Genomic DNA, 20,130 nt, shown 5'->3' on the forward strand with positions numbered 1-20,130 from the left:
TATTTTTTGGTGGTCACTATATTTTGTAGCCATGTCATTCGAGAGTCCCGATAAAACTCTGGGGAACTCATTATTTATGTAGGATTACCATCCCGTTCGTTTCGTCGAATTTCGTTTTACCGAATCCTCATTCATTCTTATTTAGTACCAAAAAATATCCTACGCAATACACCATTTGAATAAAATCCTTATAAATTATGCATATTTCTACCAGTAAATATGCGAGATAGACGCCTCCGTGACAACACGAGTATTTCACTTTCAGCCGTTTATGCCCTAGATAGATCTGTTTGCGAAACATGCGATGATCCCGTCATCCATCACGCGGATGGTTATAAGACATATTGCGTCTTGTTCCGCGCGCGCTCTGAATCCAGATCGCTGTGCACGACATAGCGCGGCGCGGTACAGATTACTTACTCCACAGTCTCCACACACAGACACACACAGAGCGGGCGCATCGGGCTGAGAACTGCTGCTACAGCAAGCTTCAACATATACGAGGTTCAAGGAACTAACTAAAAACTGAAATCTTCCAAATAATGTTGAATCTAATGTAAGTATAGGTACATAAATATTTTACAATAAATACTTTTTTAATGACACTGTACTTTTTCTGCACAAATAATAATATATCGATAGTTGTCTTATACCTACACTAATACAAATGTAAAACCCTTTAATTCTTAGCATTAAACTTATAACGAGACGAGACTGACAGTTAATTTATTGAATCACGTAAGTGCGTTAGGCACTGGATTGTTACAGGCATGTAGATATATATATAATGTTTATTGAGACTATTTTGATGGTAGTGCCATATAACAAAGTAGTCCAAGAGTTGGCCACGTTTGCTCCTTTGACTTCGCATCACTCACATCACTGGATTGATCGGCAACGTAAACGATGAAATGTATAAGTTTGTTTATTTATCAAATACATAAATGTCAAAATCAATACATAAAAACAACATAAAATTACCGTTAACCTAAACAAACAGAAATACAATTTGGAAAACCTAATGTACTTATCTTCAGCTTAGGAAATAGTTTTTAAGCAATATGACTGTGCTGGTGTATGCTGTTGCTGTGGGGTATTCTTAGATCTTTTATGCGAATATTAAACCAGTCACGTATGCTATAAGTCGTTTGTTTTCAGATGAATACTGATTAATGGCGCAAGGTTCTCAGTCGTTCGAGACGACGAGTCGCGCGCGATGACCTTCCCAACTCTTTCTAATTACTACTATGCAAATGAGACGGAAGATACTGTCTCGCGCGATTAGCGACTGGAAGTGCAGTCATGCTTGTGGCAAACAATCGTAGAGTCTGTCAAATGGCGAGAAGGTAATCATTAATTAGATTCCCGAAAAAGTACCAAAATAGTGTTATGTAATTAAGTTTTGTATGCATATGAGGAAGATATTCCAAATTGAACTGGGGAGTTTATTTATTCAAGGTTTGGGCGCCTATAAATGGTCAACATTACTTATTGACAATATTGTTCGTGAACGTAGAGCAACCCATTTTTATTTCGCCAATAAAAACAAACGTCTGGCGAAGCCTTATTTGCACTCAATTTTATTACGACAACGTTCTAATTTGTTTCGAAGCAAATCGGACCGTATTTCGCACTCCTGCCGTGCTCCTGCTTCAGTTTCCACAAGTCCGATGAGCCGACAGATTCCTATCGTGATGTGTCAAGTTCGAGCCGAGCGCGTGCGCGTGCGCGTGCGCGGAGTATATTGGTTTTGGTGTAAAATATTCTGGCTCGTTACGACCGAAATATTTGTTTTACGGATACCGAGTGAAGTTAGAGCGGGGAGTCTTAATAATTATACAGGCCGTCCCAAAACTATGGGTCATGAAGGGAAAGTACCTTAAATATCGTAGATAGAATATTTCGCTGAAAGAAGACTTTATGTTATTTTCAAAAGTTAGCAATACGCATTCAAAGATTTTCTAAAAATAACTTGCTTCGTCTGGGAATCGAACAGACTTAAATGTGAAAAAAAAAGAAACACCCGTAATATTTTTATGATGCCAATCGAAAGAACGGACAAAAAATATTTATTCTTCTTAGGATCTTAAAAGAAAGTAATAACGTAAAATGTTTGATTCCAATGTCAAGAATAATTATTTATTGCCGAAGACGATGTTCGGAAAATAGCGATATTTTCATTCCATAGATAGCATTGATTATTCGCAAATAAGTACCCACTTAAACGATTTCCTGGCATAGTTTTCCTTATTATAAGTGCACGTGCAGATAAAATGATAAAACTTAGTATTTGAGCATTTAATTAATTAATTTACAAAAAATACTCGATTGACTTCGGCAGTTTCAAGTATATTTTTAATTTGATTAAAATGATAAATTTTCTGTATGCCTTTCTTTTAAGATACTATGTTACTTAAGAAGAATTATTATTTTTTGTCCATTCTTTCGATTGGCATCATAAAAATACGGGTGATTTTTTTTACATCTAAGATGGTTAGATTCCCAGACGAAGCAAATTTTTTTTTAGAAAATCTTTGAATGCTGAACTACTAACTTTGAAAAATTACATAAAGTATTCTTTCAGCAAAATTTCCTATCTATGATATTTAAGGTACTTTCATGTCCCATAGTTTTGAAACGGCCCTAGCTGTATATTATGTATATGGAGAAGTAATACGTGGTAGGTTTTTGGAACCATCCGTCACTCTAGGGATCCGTAGCCAAAATGGCAAAAGCAGAATCTTTATAGTGTGGCATTTTGTTCAGAAACTATAAGGTCGAAAACAAATATTGTGGGATCGATCGCGAGCGAAACACATTAGATGTACTCAACAAATTCGCGTAGATATAGTATTATATACTAGAGAGCTAATCTGGCGCCTAGAGGCCGGTCTGCAGGAGTTCACAGATTGCTCTCGATAGATTCCCCATTGTAATGAGTGGAAAGCGCGAATCATCGTTTATGCTTCAGAACCAAAGATATTCATTGATAGTAAGAGACGTGTAAAGCCTGAGAAAAATGTGCCCGAAAAGTGCCCTCTAACAAGTTGACAGCTGATGCAACAATCTCTGATTGTCAAAAGTTGATGTTTGACAGTCCAGTTACTGTAGTCCACCACCGCAGCACAGCGCCATCATCAGCAGCACAGCTTGCACAATGTTTAATTTATATACATTTTATTACATTATGAATTGTTGCTGAAAACAGAATACGGCGTGTAGCGGGTGGAGTGGAGAGACGGCGCACGGCGCGCGGCGGCGCAGCGGGCGGAGACTGCGGAGAGAGACCGGGGCCCCCGCCGCGGCTAATGGGCTCCGCTGAGAACCTCTCACATCAACTATTCTCAGGCTAACAGCTCGCCGACACCATCACTCTGCACCATCCGCGGGGACGCTTCATACTTCATATACTTACCTACGAGTATGATAGGTATAACAATTTAAATGCTTATGGAGTATCCTTGACCTTGAAATTATCTAACAACACGTTTCCTGTAGGCGTATATTAAGATATATATGACAAATATAATGACCTCTGTATGTACCCATAAAACGATTTTCGGTCGCCGTTACAACACGGTGTAGCTGTAGACACATCTTGCGTCGACATCGCCTTTTCCGGTCACAAACCGGTCGCAGTGTCGTCGCTCCGAAATAAACACATATTTTTTTATCCAATCTTTCAAGCAAACAAGAGATAACTCTTGAACTGTAGCAATAATGTTGACTTTAATGCAGAAGATTTAGCAAAGCCTGCCGCCACTTACTCCAAAAAGTAGCAAGGCCGCCTTAAAATCAAATGACCTCTGCCAGCTTTATTCAAATTATTCTAAAATTAATATTTAAATTGTTCTGAGTTTCAGTCAAGATTTCTTATGACAGTCAGTCTCTTTTAAAGAATACCTACCGTAAAATCGTCCTACTTTGCTCTAATATTTGATCCACTTTAAGGAAATTTTGAATATATTTTAAACTTTTCATTGTTCAATATTTAGACGAATTGAATATTAACAATAACATCTAATGTAACATATATTTATGTGTAAATCAACTTTATAAAATGTTGTTTTATACAAAATGAAGCTATGAATAAGGAGCACAAGATACCCATTGTTTGGGGTATTTTTGCTCCTTACTTACTTACTTACTTACTCCTCTGGCGCAGCGACCTAAAGTGTGTCTAGGCCTCCAACACGACTGTTCGCCACTGATCCCTGTCCTGTGTAGTTTCTCGCCAGCTCGCGCCTACCTATAGTTTGCTCCTACCTATAGCTTACTTAACCCCAGACGCGCACCAGACGCCCAGTAATTAGAGCAACAGGCGACGTTGATGACCACCTTAAGGTAATGGAGCCGCTGAAATATATTCACGCATGGAACTTCTGTTCGGAGACTACCGAGGAAGACCTTAAACCTTATCTAAATCGAAAGAAAGCATGCAACTCATATACTGTCAAAAAGCCCGACCCTGGACACGCAACACATTGTTGTTTTATCTTGGGCGTACCATACCAATATTTTAACTTGTTCATGTCGCCTGAACACTGGCCCAAAAACACGGCACTACAGGAATGGTTTATGAACAAAAATAAAAATACATCAACATTAAAAAGACGACCGCAAGTAAGAACAACAAATACAGGCCGTACCTTTTTTCGTAGAGAAACCCGTAAAGAGCAGTAATACTAATATATTCTACCAAAACGTAAGAGGACTGAAAGGTAAAGTACTGCACACCTATATAATAGTGCTCTGATTACATTTGAATTCGACATAGTAGCACTTACTGAAACACGGCTAGACGACTCAGTAGCGGACTCCGAGGTGTTCCCGGCCGACTGGAGCGTGGTGAGGGGTGACCGCGTCGGCCGCGGCGGCGGCGGCGTGCTGCTCGCGGCGCGCGCGCCCTACACCCTACGGGAGCTGAACTGCGGCGCCCGTCCACAGGACGAAATCGCTTGTGCACTCGTCACCAAGGGACACACACGCTTTGTATTGTGTGTGACGTATTTGGCGCCGGGTGTACCTGATTCTCGTTATCATTCTGCCTTCCTATGCATCGAGATGTTAATAAATACTTACTCCTACCCCACTATAGTTGTTGGCGACTTTAATCTTTACTCAGCCACAGTAGGCGTCAAAACCGCATATGAAAATTTCATCTATTATTGTAACTTAACTCAGGGAAACAATGTAATGAATAGTCTTAACCGAGTATTAGATTTGGTGCTATCAAATGAAGCGATTTCTCATACTACGGTAACAGAAGCTGTCGTTGGGCTAGTATCGGTCGAAAAATACCACCCCCCCCTTAATATAGCGATATCAGTCCCAACAATATTTAACCGTCCCAAGCAATCATTTCCTCCAAATTCCAATCAATCTGATATTCAATCCCTAATCAGAAATTATCGTAAAGCAAATTATCCCCTTCTCTACCATAAACTAGCGAATACTGATTGGTCCAAATTGCATGATATAACCGATGTAAATGAATGTACCGAACACTTCTATACCACCATCAATGAATTGCTTACAGAATGTGTACCGTTAAAACAACATACAAAAAGTAAACATATACAACAATACCCCCCGTGGTTCACGCAAGATCTCATACATTTAAACAAAGTTAAAAATGCATATCATAGGTTATATAAACAGTCCGGAAACCAGTTGTACTATGCATTTTTTTCCTATTATCGTAGAATGCTAAATGTTCAATCGGAGGATGCTGCACGGTCTTTCGCCACCAAATTACAAAATAACATAATACGGGACCCGTCTTCATTTTGGTCATTTGTAAAACGCACTCGTCGGTCGAATCAACCCGCAACCTTTGGTGATATGGCCTCTGATGAAGTTGCGAACGCGTTTGCAGATTTCTTTGAAAGGGTTTTCATACAAAACACACCCACTTTGGACGTTGCGGCAGCATGTGCTGCTGCCAATATTGAACAAGTGCCTTCTAATAATCGTCTCATCACGATTGACCTCATCAGTGATGAAGATATTCGCTCAGCCATAAATCGCTTACGGCCAAAACATACTCAGGGCCCGATGGAATACCCCAGTTTATTGTCAAAGACTGTCGTGAAGTGTCCAGCCACTAAAATATATATTTAACTTGTCATTATTAAACAAAGCTTACCCATCGGCATGGAAAACAAGTAAAGTACTCCCTATTCATAAATCAGGGTCCAAGTCGGATATCCATAACTATAGGCCGATCGCAGTACTTTCAATATTCGGGAAGGTCTTTGAGTCAATTATATACACAAAAATATACAAACAATTAAACGGATGGTTTTGCGACGAACAACACGGGTTCCTGCCAAATCGTTCAACAACATCGAACTTACTAAATATTGTGACCTTAATAGCCAAGAACCTAGACCAGAAGAAGCAGGTAGATGTAGCGTACTTCGATTTCCAGAAGGCCTTTGATAGAGTTGATAGCGACATTTTACTCAAGAAGCTGCGCATGGCTGGTTTTTCTATTAACCTGCTCCAATTTGTGGCCAGCTATCTCTCCAATAGGCATCAGTTCGTGCAATACGCAGCGCCGTTCTTGGTGAGGTCAGGTATAGGTCAGGGCAGCAACCTCGGTCCCTTGCTGTTTCTTGTCCTCATCAATGACCTGCCGGCAGTGGTCACGTGTTCGACCTGCTTGCTGTTTGCCGACGATTTAAAGCTGGCACTACCTATTGATACCCATCACAATTCCATCCAATTTCAATCGGATATCGACGCTGTTCATATATGGGCCCAAAATAATAGTCTCACCCTTAATGAGGATAAGTGCTCAGTGATGTCGTACACGCGTGCTCGAGAGCCTATCATACATCTAAAATACACCATTGACACTAAACCCTTGAAACATGTAAATGAAGTAAAAGACCTCGGCACATGGTTTGACGTTCGACTTACATTTAATCCGCATATTGCCAAGCTGTGCAATGGAGCTAGAAAGTGTTTAGGATTTGTCATTCGTCAAACCAAACTGTTTACCAACCAGCACGCTATTAGCGTCTTATATAATGCATATGTGCGCAGCAGATTGGAAACGAATTCCGTCGTTTGGAATCCCCATGAGCACCAATATACGCTCCAGTTGGAAAAAGTACAAAAGTCATTTGTGCGCTGTTTGTACCACAAAATATATGGACGCTACCCGTACCTAAACCCAACTCTCTTCGTCCTCGGAATGGTAGACTACACGTCCCTCGAGTTTCGAAGACATATGTATCTAGTAAAATATTTTATAAAACTAATCCGAGGACTAACAATTAATCCGGAGCTACTGGCACTGGTTCCATTGAGGGTCCCGCGTACGTGTGGCATGCAGTTGCGCACGAGGCACCGCGGCCCGTTAGCCATCCCGCCGGCGCGCACGCGCGCTCTTTCCTCCTCCCCCCTGCACCTAGCTCTGACGCTTATAAACAATATCCTGACCAGCGACAGCTCCCTGGATGTTTTTTTTACCCCAGTGTCAAAACTTTTGATAGCTTCAAGCCGGTACCTGGAGACACTAGTCACTAAAAGCTCTATTACCTTTTGATACAATTATACTGTTAACTACTAGTCTACCTACCAAACATATACACTAAACATATAAGTACAATAAACATAGTTATACCTTAAGTCTAATAAATTAAATAATAAATAAATTAACCTACCTAAATAAAATAAAATAATTATGAAATATAGTGTATAAGCTAAAGTGTAAATATAAATATAAATGTAATTTGAATGTTAGCATGTAAGGTTTATCTGTTATTGCTAATATTATATATTAAATTAAATTAAATTAATTAAATTAAAAAAAAAAAATTAAACTTAGGGGTACAAAGTTACCCCGTTGTGCGCCAATTTAATAAGCCCCGCAAGAAAAGAAATATTAATTTTATAACTAACGTAGCAATTCAAAATCTATATACAATTTAGTTTATCTGAGTACGTTTGAATATATTAGACGTTGTCCTTTTTTAATTGGAGCATAGTTACCCACCAAGGAGCAAAAGTAGGACCATTTTACGGCAACGTATAACTTAAAATGTGTTTATCTGTAAAGCTTTGTTCCAAACTAATAATCTCAGCTGTTCTCCTGTACGGCTACCATCAGTTATTCAGTTCGGCACTGACATTAAAGCGAGAGTGAACGTAACTTACTTTTTATGCATCTCGCTCGTACTGACATAACTATTAGTGCAAGCGAGATGTATAGAAAGTAAATTACGTGGACGTTAGAGTATATATTATGTCAGTTTTGACACTGTCAGTGACTCATGGTACGGGTACTGATATTAATAAAGACAAGTTATCTTTTGTTCCGAACTCGCAGCGTTTGTGAAACTTAGACGATTTAATGAATTGAAATTAAGTTACTTCTATGTTTTAATAAATGATTCTCTCGAATTGTCCTCGAGGTTTTTAGCTGAAATTTTATAAATTCTGCAAGTTAATAACTATAAGCACATCTCTACCTGTATAATAGATTATTCAATTTGGATTCGTCAGATATATAAATTAAAATAACGAGGAAATAGCAGCTTGTATCATGAGGCATAAAGTTGGTCATGAGTCATGATGGTCTTTAATATTTCACATTACAGAAGACGGAACGGGTTTTTATTTGTACGTTTGTGCACAAATAAATGATTGTATGAACATTCACATATCTCCAAAACGGATAGACTTTTAGGAATTATAATAAGCACTTTATTGTTCACTACATATACAGTGTGGAAAAAATTTATGGGCCCTGGAGGGAAAGTGTCTTAAAACCTTAAATTAGCTCATTTTACTTAAAGGAAATATTATTTAATTTTTTTCAAGAAACAAAACTGCATTCAAAGATTTTATTAAATTCGCTTGTCGTGCCCAGGAATCGAACCGACAAAAAATTCATAAAAATAAACACGCTTGTAACGCGAATTTTCCCAAATACATCCATAAGTTATATTTAGTTCACACGGAAACTACTAGATGGCGCTAGTAGGCCACGAATTCGACGTAAACATTAACGATATTTTATGTTTCTCGTAGTTTTAAAATTCCAAAACCTTATGTAACGTGTCGACTAGTTTTTATGCAAACATAACGAATGTGCAAAATCAAGATTAATGTAAAATAGGAAATAGCCAATTCCTATACAAAATATAGTTCAATGTGCCCTCACGAGATGGCGTTACGGGTACGCAGTTTTGATCTCAATTTTAGTGTTTGAATCTTTAAAATTACTAAATCACCCATTTCGTAGTACTTGTATTTTACTACAACGTAGCAAATGTATAGATATAGATTAATGTAACGTTGTCAACCCATATATATATATATATATATATATATATATATATATATATATATATATAATTCATCTATGTACACGGAGATGGCGTTAGTGCGCCATTATATCTCGTCATTACTGACTTCTGAAACCTGTAAAAAATACAGAACATCATGCAACATGTTTCTAAAATATATTGAATGTATCCAAATAGTTTAAAAAATAAATAGTTTACCAAATAAAAACAATGGGCATATTTTTATTTTTAACCGTATGAACAATCTCACTAGATGTCACTGTACACCGCGCATGTTTATTCCACTTCGCGGTGTTAAAAAAATTCTGAGATTAAGGACCCGATGAAGCGATTTTTGTAAATAGTTCCTGTACCTAGAATTAGCGCCGATTGCGAAAATATACTGTCTTCCGCTGTATCGCTGTGTTTCACTCCAGCCTCACCGCACGCCGCCACGCCCCACTACTCCCGAAGTAACCTACTCTACACGCTATTTTATTCTACTAGTCGATACAGTTAATGATAATGATGACATTTCTCTAAGAAACATTAGGTCTTACACTCTTCTGTCGTACAAAATATCCATAAAATCGAATATTTAGTACTCAAGAATATTTTTAGACAAGCGAAATTGAAAAAAAAAAAATATATTATAATAAATTTATAATTAAATCTTTGAATGCAATTTTGTTTCTTTTTAAAAATAAAAGTAAAATGAGCTAACTTAATGAGGTACGGAATCTGCGTCTTATAAGATATACGTAGTTATTTTATGACGCCTTTTCGCGTCGTAAACACGAGGCGTGGGTTGAATACAGATTGCACTGCTTAAACTCATAAAATGAATTATAAACGACTATTACGTGTTTATAAACTTAGTAGTGTTGAATTTTACTCGTAATAAAATGACTTGTAGATATTGAGACTTGTTTTTGTATAAAGAACATTTTCTTTTATTTACCTAACTAGCTAACTGACCTATTAAGCTGGTCTCTAAAAAACTTTTAATCCTGAATAAAATGTCAAAATTGACGATTTGGTCAATAATTGTAAATAAGTTTTTTCAAAATCTGGAAATGTTAATCATACGTTACTGGTCCAACAAGCAAATTTTGACTAGCGCCTACTGTCCTTTTTTATCAACTCAATAGTGTACAGGAAATTCCCATCGCCGGCATTCGATGAAGCATTATTCATCTCTGGTGTCTCTGGGAGATCATCAAATAGAACCTTGTATGTCCAAGTGAATCACAGACATTTAAACATTCGCGACAGGAATGTTGATTAGCTGGGGGCATGGTAGTGCCCCCGCCAAGACGAGCAAAGCGAAGCACAAAAGCACTACCTACCTTTCCTCGAAGCGCAGCGTCGATTTTTTGAACCCTCATAACTTGGCTTTGGATTATACCAGATAAATATGGTGTCAATAGTGGACTTATTAAGCATAAGAAATTTCAATTGCATAGCTGATATACTTTAGTTTTTTATTCATATCTAAAAAAAAAACGATTTCGTCACTGACTCACTCACTGATGTTCATCAAAACCCTTAGGGTACTTCCTGAAGTCCTAGGAAGCTGAAATTTGATACGTAAGATAGTATTAGTACACAAACAACAAAAATATTTCCAAAACTTGAAATTTTTAGCCCCTAAGGGGGTGAAAAGGGGAATATAATTTTGTATAGGCAATCAATAATAACCGCTGAACCGATTTAGTTTAAATTACAAAATAGACATAGTACCAATGTAGACAGTTTTTTTTACGGGGAAGGATATAGAATAGTTTTCAACCCCAGAATCACCCCGTAAGGGTGAAAAGGGGATGGAAAAGGGCGTTAGGGGGAAAAGTTGAAAGGGGGTTGAAGTTTGGATGTTGAATCAGTAAAAAGCAGATTGCATAAAAGATGCCCCCAGACAGGTATTTCAGGAATTTTAATAGTAAACAACCCCAACCCTATAAATTAGGATATGGAAGTATGACAACCTTATTATGTTGTATATATTCAAGATTAATTATGTTGTCTATTGCCTGAAACTCTCAATAGGTATACAGAAAACTATAATGCTTCTCAATACCGACTCGTACTCGACTGTGTTCTAATTATTTAGAAGTACAGATTAATTGTTCTTTAATCAGTGGGATGACTATTGACAACCTTTCTTCCCTTTTCTCGTCTTTTATAAGATTTCTTTTTGTAAATGACGAGCAATGGGTGGCAGTTCTAATTTTATTTTCATTTATTACGCTAAGCTTGTCTCTTTAGTATTAATGAGAATATCTAGAAAGCTAAAGGACAAGATTTACTCAAAGCCATTTTCCTTAACCAACGCTATGAATTGAACAATGTAAATACTTATTTACCGATTTTTATTTTATCTATGTATCTACAATCTCCTGGTTCTTGCGGAGTCTCCAGGTTCCATCCTCTCGACGTGTGGGTCCCAATATCTTGCGGTAGATCTTAGGAGATTGAAGATCTGGTGTCCGAGCCGAACATCATCGGAGAAACGAAAGCCGCCAGGCTCCGATGGCTCGGGCACGTAGTCCGGATGGGGGAAGATCGCGCAGTCTGGAGGACGTACTCTGGAGTACCAAGTGGCAGAAGACCGTCTGGACGCCCTAGGTACCGCTGGTGAGACGAAGTGCAGAAAGACCTCAGCGAACTCTGCGCCGTCGACTGGACAGAAACGGCTTTGGACAGAGTAGCATGGCGGTGTTTGGTGTCGGAGGCCAGGATCCACTTCGGGTTGTCGCGCCACACACAGCACAGCAGTAAGTAAGTAAGTAAGTAAGTATGTATCTATAGGTACAGTTGAACAATTAACAATTCGGCGGGTGAGGCACTAGAGCCTTGTAATACAGGAGGCCAATTCGAACTAAATTTCTAACTGAAACTCTAATTTCGAACTAAATTCGAATTAAATGTGGAATGAGTTGCCTCCTTTCTATTTCCTTTGCGCTACGACATGGGATTCTTCAAGAAGCGGCTATTTAGGGTTCTCAAAGGTCGGCAATGCTTAAGTGGCTCCTGTGACGTTGCTTGTCCATGGGCGACGATGACTGCTTCCCATCAGGCGGCTCGTCTGCTCGTTTGCTGACTATCACGTAAAAATTTATTTTTTTGATGTCATAATGATATCTAAATTATGTCTTTTTGTTATCATTCGCCCATGCGTCTCATTCGCGCCATACATATACTAACAAGTGCGAGCGAAATGCACGCGCAAACGATCACAAAATGACATCATATATATATGTCATTCTGGCATCAAGAGCACTATCGGAATAGGACAAACTGCGAAACCTCTTGGACAGTTATGTCATAACTCATAAGCAACAAAAATAAGTGAAATCCCACCAAAAACATTTTTATGTAAAACTGTCAAAAAGTTATCAGATCTCTTGTAGAGCCAAGCTTCTAATGTGCCAATTCGAACAATGATCTAGATATCAACTATCTAGTTATATCTATCCACTAGATATGAAACGATAACGAGATATTTGAGAGTCATGACAAATTTGACGTTTCCGCGATTCCGAATGTCCTCTTGAACGATCTCTTTAAGATTTACTTAAGATATTACTTAGACATCAAATGGATATCTAATGGATATCGCAAAACGTCACAATAATTGTAGCGTGAAATGACAATTGGTTTCTCGAATCGAACTGCGAAAGATAACTAGTTGAGAACTAAACTATAACGTATCTATTAGATCTCGTATTGTTCTCGTATCTAGTAATTATCACGTGGTTCGAATTGACCGGTAACTCACTTCTAACTCTACAAGCCCTAACTTCACAAACTCTACACCTTAGTCAAAATATGTGGCTTGGCCGCTTCGCTGTCACAAGGGCGTAAGGTGAATTTATTCACTATTCATTATTTTTAAGGTTCCGTACCCAAAGGCTAAAAACGGGACCCTATTACTAAGACTCCTCTGTGTGTCTGTCTGTCACCAGGCTGTATCTTATCAACCGTGATAGCTAGACAGTTGAAATTTTCACAGATGATGTATTTCGGTTGCCGCTATAACAAAAAATACTAAAAAGTACGGAACCCTCGGTGGGCGATTCCGACTCGCACTTGTCCGGTTTTTTATTATATAATTGTTCTTGTAGTACCGAAACGGCCAAGCCACATATTTTGACTAAGGTGTAGAATTTGTGAAGTTAGGACTTGTAGAGTCAGAAGCTTGACACTACACTACAAGAGATCTGATAACTTTTTGACAGTACGTGCCTTATGGTTTCGTCTTGGCAACATTTTGCATGAAAATGTTTTTGGTGAAATGTTTTATATAATCAACATTCCGACGACAAACGTTAAATAACATCGCACACGGGAACACAAAAACCTACCTTTGTTCTTCAGTTATTAAGCAAACAATCGACGTCAGAAGTAGCAAGCGAACTGCGACTCTATTATCAAAGGAATAAGGATCAAGTAATTAATCCTGAGTCATAAGTAGATGCCACAGAGTACACTGCCACAAAGGCTGAATTAGGAAAAAATAATCCGATCCATTACTACCAAGTGATAGACATAGTATATACAACATTACTACCCTAATAACTAAAGAGCACTCTTTTATTTGCGAAGGATTGTCGCAAAAAATACCATTAATCTGCGGGGAGGCTGATATGTATTGTTTCATGTGGTGATTTAGTCACGTAACTCGTAAGTACCCGACATTTCATTAAGTGTCTCACTAGGATTGTAACAAGTTTTTATGAAAATTCTAATAAATCTTTAGCCAGCGACATTTATTCATAGTTTTTTTTTAAATAATTTTATTGGCAGGCTCTGCTTATCTACTACTTACTTAGTATAAAACTAATTCATGGGTGTTTCACTTTATACTATTAATATTAAATTTGACTTCTTAAAATAGGTATCGCCAAATAGGTACGTAAACGTAAACAAAGCATTATTTTCATAAAATTATAATATAAGTGTATAGAAAGCGAACCTCTAGATAGTCTAGATAATGCCGGACACACGCCGGACATGACCATTCACAAACAATGGAATAGAGGTAAACTCTGTTTAAAGCAATGTTCCATAAATCAAACTCCTTAATGCTACACCATAGAGTGCATTTTCGGTTGACTGCATTTGTTCTCGTTTCACCTACATTGGCGGAAGTTGAGAAGGGACCTTGTTACAGTGTGGTAGAGTGCGTTTTTGTTTGTCCGGGTGGTATGCCGGCGCGCGGCGGTTCACCTAGTTCTGTGGGCGCGCAACAGATACCTATCTGTTGCTGCGGCTCCGGGGGTTGCCAGATCAGCTCCTACCTCACTTTTATGGAAATGTCAATAAATATTGTTGCTTCTATTGCTTGCGCTTGCATTGCTTACAATTGGTTTTGATATAATTCTCGTTGAGCGGTACTTGATATCATTCTTTTTGACTTAACATAATTGGAGTCTAATACAATATTTTTATTTGTCACGATAATTTAATAAAAAAGTAATTCCTGTAAATTATATTAAATTATTATATTTTGCTACACGGCACGGTATTTATGTATATATTTGGTAGGTAAGTATTAAAATATAATTACTTAATATAAGAAATAAAATCAATTTAAATTCCAGTATAATAATTATTTTAAGATTTATTAATGGAGATGAAGTCAGGAATCGTACACATTATAAAAACTGATATTAGTTGTAAAAACAACTTCCAAGAACCACAAACAAAAAGGAAACTATTATTATTCCGCAACCCAAATCTACGCAAAGATTAGTTCGTAGCGTAGCGCGGCTCGTAGTTTGCTGGCATCCCCGGCGTAGCGCCGGCAGTGCTCGTCCGCCGCCGCGCGTAGCGCCCGCGACGCGTGCTCCGCTACGCCGTAGCCGCGAGCTACGATTCTTTGTGGTTATTCCCGAGTGAATAGTAGCGCTTAGCGCTTGACACATTTACTGTGCAGTGAATGGGAACTTTGCAAACTCTCTTTATTGTTTTCGTTTAAACTTTCTTTTGTTTGTATTATTTTCCGAGTGCAATGTAACAGGTAAAGCACATGGTTTCGGGGTTTGTAGGTTAATAAAGGGCTGTGTTAATTTATGGCTGTTGTATGAGGTCTGGTGGCGGAGGAACAAGCTAAATTGTCTGAGCCGGGATCTGGAAAGATCTGGGGCTAAAATAAGATTTTTTTGTCCAACAAGCGTGCGTTCTTTGTTTTTCTTAGGAAAGTTTATCATGCAATAAACTTTACTATCTCCAGATAAAATTATGTCGTTATAATACGGTGACTTTAAAAGCAGTTTTTTTAAATAAAAATATCTATGTTTCTACTTCTCGGTAGTATAATCCACTGCAGTATTCATCAGTTAGGTATTTAACTATCATCTCGCTGTTTTAGCAAAAAAGTAGGAGTAAGGATAAGAAACTTATTTGTTTTATTTATTTTATACTTAATTGCAACCATGGTATTCATCAATATACAATTGTTATAAATAAAGTTACAGTATCTCATGGACCCTGATTACAATATTAACTAAATCTTAAATACAAATGTACAAGCTGTTAATTTAAATTATTGTGGCTACATTTCAAATATCATCGTTCATAAACTCTGATACTGCATAATAACATTTCTCCAGTCAGAATGATTTTAAAGAGTTTATAAAAAGATTTAGTTTCTCAATTGTTTTTAAAGAGATGGGTATTTTATTATAAATTTTGATTACGCTGTAATAGGGACCTTTCTGATAGATGTCGAGGACAGATTCCGGAAGAATTAGATTGTATTTACGTCGTTCGCTCTTATTATATTTGAATAAATGTGGATTTTTTTTGGTGTATGTTTAAACTAAATAAAATGAAAATGCATACCTAAATATAATTGCTGTGAAACTGCGGTTCATGCTGATGGATTTTCGAGTAGGTATATAAGTACCCGGCACCGTGACATACAACGTATGAAATTATCCCCGGACCGTTTCTATGTCAGGAGCACGACTCACGACACGAGCACGATCATTGGATTAAATATGTTTGAGCTGGTATCAATCACAGCTCCCAGTTTCAATGGTGGTCCCTGCTGCCCGAGTGTGACATATTATATTTTCGTCTAGATTACTTATCTTATTGCTTCGCGCGTTTCATGACTACTTATGCGTTCATTTCAAACCATAAGTATCTTTTTATTTGCTTTGAACCAATCCAGTTACAGATTTAGTGCTCACTCAACAAGTCTACTTTAAACTTTAGTACATTATTGTCGAGGCTCGGAAGTAGCTACTTGCTGGCTGAGGATTCGTTTTAAACGGACGACCTTGGGAGTCCGTTTAATTGAATCCGAAGCCAGCAAGTAGCCTTCCAGCCGAGTCATATATAGTGCTTTTCTCAAAAATGGCGCAATAAATACAAATATAATATAAATATTTTACAGAAGCAACGTTCTTATGTATATATTTTCACAGAAAAAAGTAAAAAGATTTGCTTTGCCGCCTTTTTTTTTAAATTAAAAATAGAAGTGTATTTTTTCTGCTGAAAATACGCACACCTATTTGAGACACCTAAATAGTCGCGGTACCAACATTATAATAATAAGTACTGATCATCTGTTTGGCTGTTTAATGGACCCATGCCTTCATTTGATATGGCCAATTCAACTTTTAAAAAGTTTGTAACTCGACAAATAATGGAATTTGTATGCAACATTGCAGTCCCGAAATCGAGACTGCAATGTTTTTAACTTTTTAATTTTTTGACACCATAAATTACGCACTTCGCGACCTACTTTTTAACCGCCAACGTCGTCTTTGCCGTCCATTTTTGAGAAAAGGTACTTTATTAGCAATCATGAATCAATCTTAGGTGATCACTGGATATCATGTCGAGCAATAGGACCTTAATACTTAGGATGTTTACCTTACATTAACTAATATAATAGCGGTAGGTGTTTACTTTTGCATCTTACTTGTGGCCATGTCCTACACGAAGGATTTTATATTTCATATTCATATTACATTCATAGTATACGTACAAATATTTTATTATATTCATATACGAAAAATACAAATCTTTCTAAACACATACAACACAGCATAAATATGGCAAGTGATTGTGTTTTTAAAATTTATAATTTTAATGTAATTTAATTTAATGTATTTATATTTTTAATGTAATTAGATCTAATTTAATTGACTTATAAATTTTAAATGTAAAGTAATGGAATTTAATGGATGTGTAATTTTTAATCAAATTTTATTGAATTGAAGCTAATTTATTTATAATTTTAATTTTAATTAATTTATTTTACAATTTATGTGTGTTTACTAATATATTTTTAAGAACTGTAAACTAACAAAATATGGGCCGACAGACCTGAAATAAAGATTTTCAATTTCAATTTCAATTCAATTTCAATTTCAATAAAAAAATAGAACAGTATGTTACTGTAACATACTTTTATAATTAAACTGGAAAACTAACTATTAGGTATAGTTGTTGGGCTTATACCTGTAACTATAACTATCCCCACCTAGCCCGGCTTAAACGATTTTCGTTTGAAATACCCAAATAGCAGGCAAATTTAAATTATTTACCTAGATAATTTTATTGAGCATAGAAACAAGAAACTCGAGTACAAATTTTGCGTAAGAGGATTTCCCAGATTTTTGTTAAGTGAATAATTCATTTTGGAATATTTCACTGAAAGGTTTTCCGCGAATCGTTCTCTATGCCGTTTATTTTAGTCCTGATATTTACCTGATTCCGGCCTGTAAAGGTCGCCGCCGTGGCCGGAGGTTTGATAACGAAATTTGTACCTACCTGTATAAACTGGCGACTTTGGAAAGTAGACATTTGTAAGGAAATGCATCAAATATGCCGTAGGGTATGCGTAGGGTAGGGCGAGTGCTATTTGACATATTACAGAGATATGAAATGTTGCTATTAATTGGCATCTTTTACTCGTAAGACTCATTTAAGATGAGGAGCCCATTTGACTCGTCAAGATTCTGAAAATAAAGATGGTGAAAATGAGTCGTTTTTTTATTATAACGATTAAGAACTCTATCAAATTAAAATAGTTTAGCAACCTCTCACTCTCACCTTAAACATAATGTAGATGTCGCAGGCATTTTGTAAGAATTCGCGCGTTTACAAACGGCGCCGTCATATTACAAACACGAAGCGGTTTCAAAAGCAATTTGTAAACAGTCGGCATTATGTAAAATACCTTATGGCATTAACGGCGCCATTTGCATGTTGACGCGGCATTTTGGCTGAATTAGTTCTTTAATTTACCACGCGTGGCGCTGCACATCAAAACTATGAAAAACGCTGGGGTGTCCATCAAAACTGGAGTTCGTAGGACTGATTCTTTTCAAAAACATCGTCTAATTACCTTGGGCATTTTAAGTTCTTTTTGTCATGGTCACCCTAACAAAACCCCCAACGTTTGACGTTGACGCTAATAAGCGCACGAACAATTTGCCTTCGGTAATTTGCAAACCGCTTCGCGTTTATAAATTGACGGCGCCGTTTGTAAACGGCGGATTCTTACAAAATACCTGCCACACAGACATTGCTTCAAAATGACGTATTACATAAAATTAGACCATTTAACAAAATCACATCGAGTATAAACAAAAGCTAACAAGAACATTTATTACGAGTGTGGTGAGTTTTTAAAATACAAACCATTACCTCTATTTAGAATACCGTCTAGTTACGAGTCCAGTAGGTGCGCAATTTGCATGTTTTTCAGTTTTTTATTGTTTAATAAAAAGTATATTTGTATTCAAATTTATTCCGACTCCGTAATGTAATATTATTGTAAGCAGTTATTTCAAGTTGGAAACAAAACGTTCAGTCGTCATCGCGAATTGAAGCTGTCGAGTCCGCGGCGCGGCGCGGCGCGGCGGGGGCCGGCCGCGCGGGCTGCGGCGCGGTCGCCATGTCAATTACAGTTGCTTCTAACCACTTCGTTATTTTGTTTTGAAGCTATTGTCCTTTTAACAATTTCTTCAGGTGGATTAGTGAAACGAACATTATATTGTCTTTTTGCTAGTAATGTAATTTTGATTCAGCGTTAAATTATTCTACTGATTCGAATGCTTTATTAAAATATGTAAGAATTTAGGGGAACCAAAAATAAAAATAACGAGATACTCAGACATAATACCTAAAAATAAGCGTCTGGTTGACGTAACTGGTCACCGAAGAGCTGGCGGCTTTCTCGCACAACGTATCAGCATTGCGATACAGCATCCTTGGTACAATGCCTCAAGGGCCTATTTTAGATATTAATTAATAAGCTAGTTATTAATTTCGTTTACGTAGTACTACTGTATATATCTTGTATGTAAATAAATAAAGTTAATTATACCTAAATACTACATTTATTTACAATAGTTCCAACAGCTCCAAAAAAAAACCGTGTATACATGGTTAACTGATTCTTTGCTCAAGTAGAAATCATACCAGTCGGCTTGCACTGATAAGCTGCTTTGCGAGGATTTACTTTACCCAACATATTTATTTTAATACTTGCTAAATATTATACAAAAGACTTGTGATATTTGCGGATATTGAAATGAAAAATTCACGAGTTGCGTCAACTCGTGTATGTAAGTACAGACTTGCCACCTGAACCACGCTAAGCTCATAGTCTGTTTACACTGAAAGAGTAACTCGCTCAAGCTACTCGCTAAGACAGACAGTCAGACCGACAGACAGACACAGACAAACAGACAGCGGAGTCTTAGTAATAGGGTCCCGTTTTTACCCTTTGGGTAAACGATCATCAAATTATCCTTAGAGTTGTAAAGGGTCTCCAAGACTTGAATTGTTATATAAGTAATTA

General features: G+C 37.2%; 1 protein-coding gene across 1 annotated transcript in view; it reads left to right on the top strand.

Annotated features, from left to right (window-relative positions):
• The first annotated feature begins 15,108 nt into the window (after positions 1-15,108).
• Positions 15,109-20,130, top strand: part of LOC134745380 (GTP-binding protein Rhes) — a 64,802-nt gene continuing 59,780 nt past the window's right edge. The window contains exon 1 of the mRNA XM_063679418.1: positions 15,109-15,324. The gene's annotated coding sequence lies outside the window, so the exon portion shown is untranslated. The remainder of the gene's footprint in view (positions 15,325-20,130) is intronic.

This window comes from Cydia strobilella, chromosome 11, assembly GCF_947568885.1.
Source record: "Cydia strobilella chromosome 11, ilCydStro3.1, whole genome shotgun sequence".
In the NCBI taxonomy this organism is placed as follows: Eukaryota; Metazoa; Arthropoda; class Insecta; order Lepidoptera; family Tortricidae; genus Cydia; species Cydia strobilella.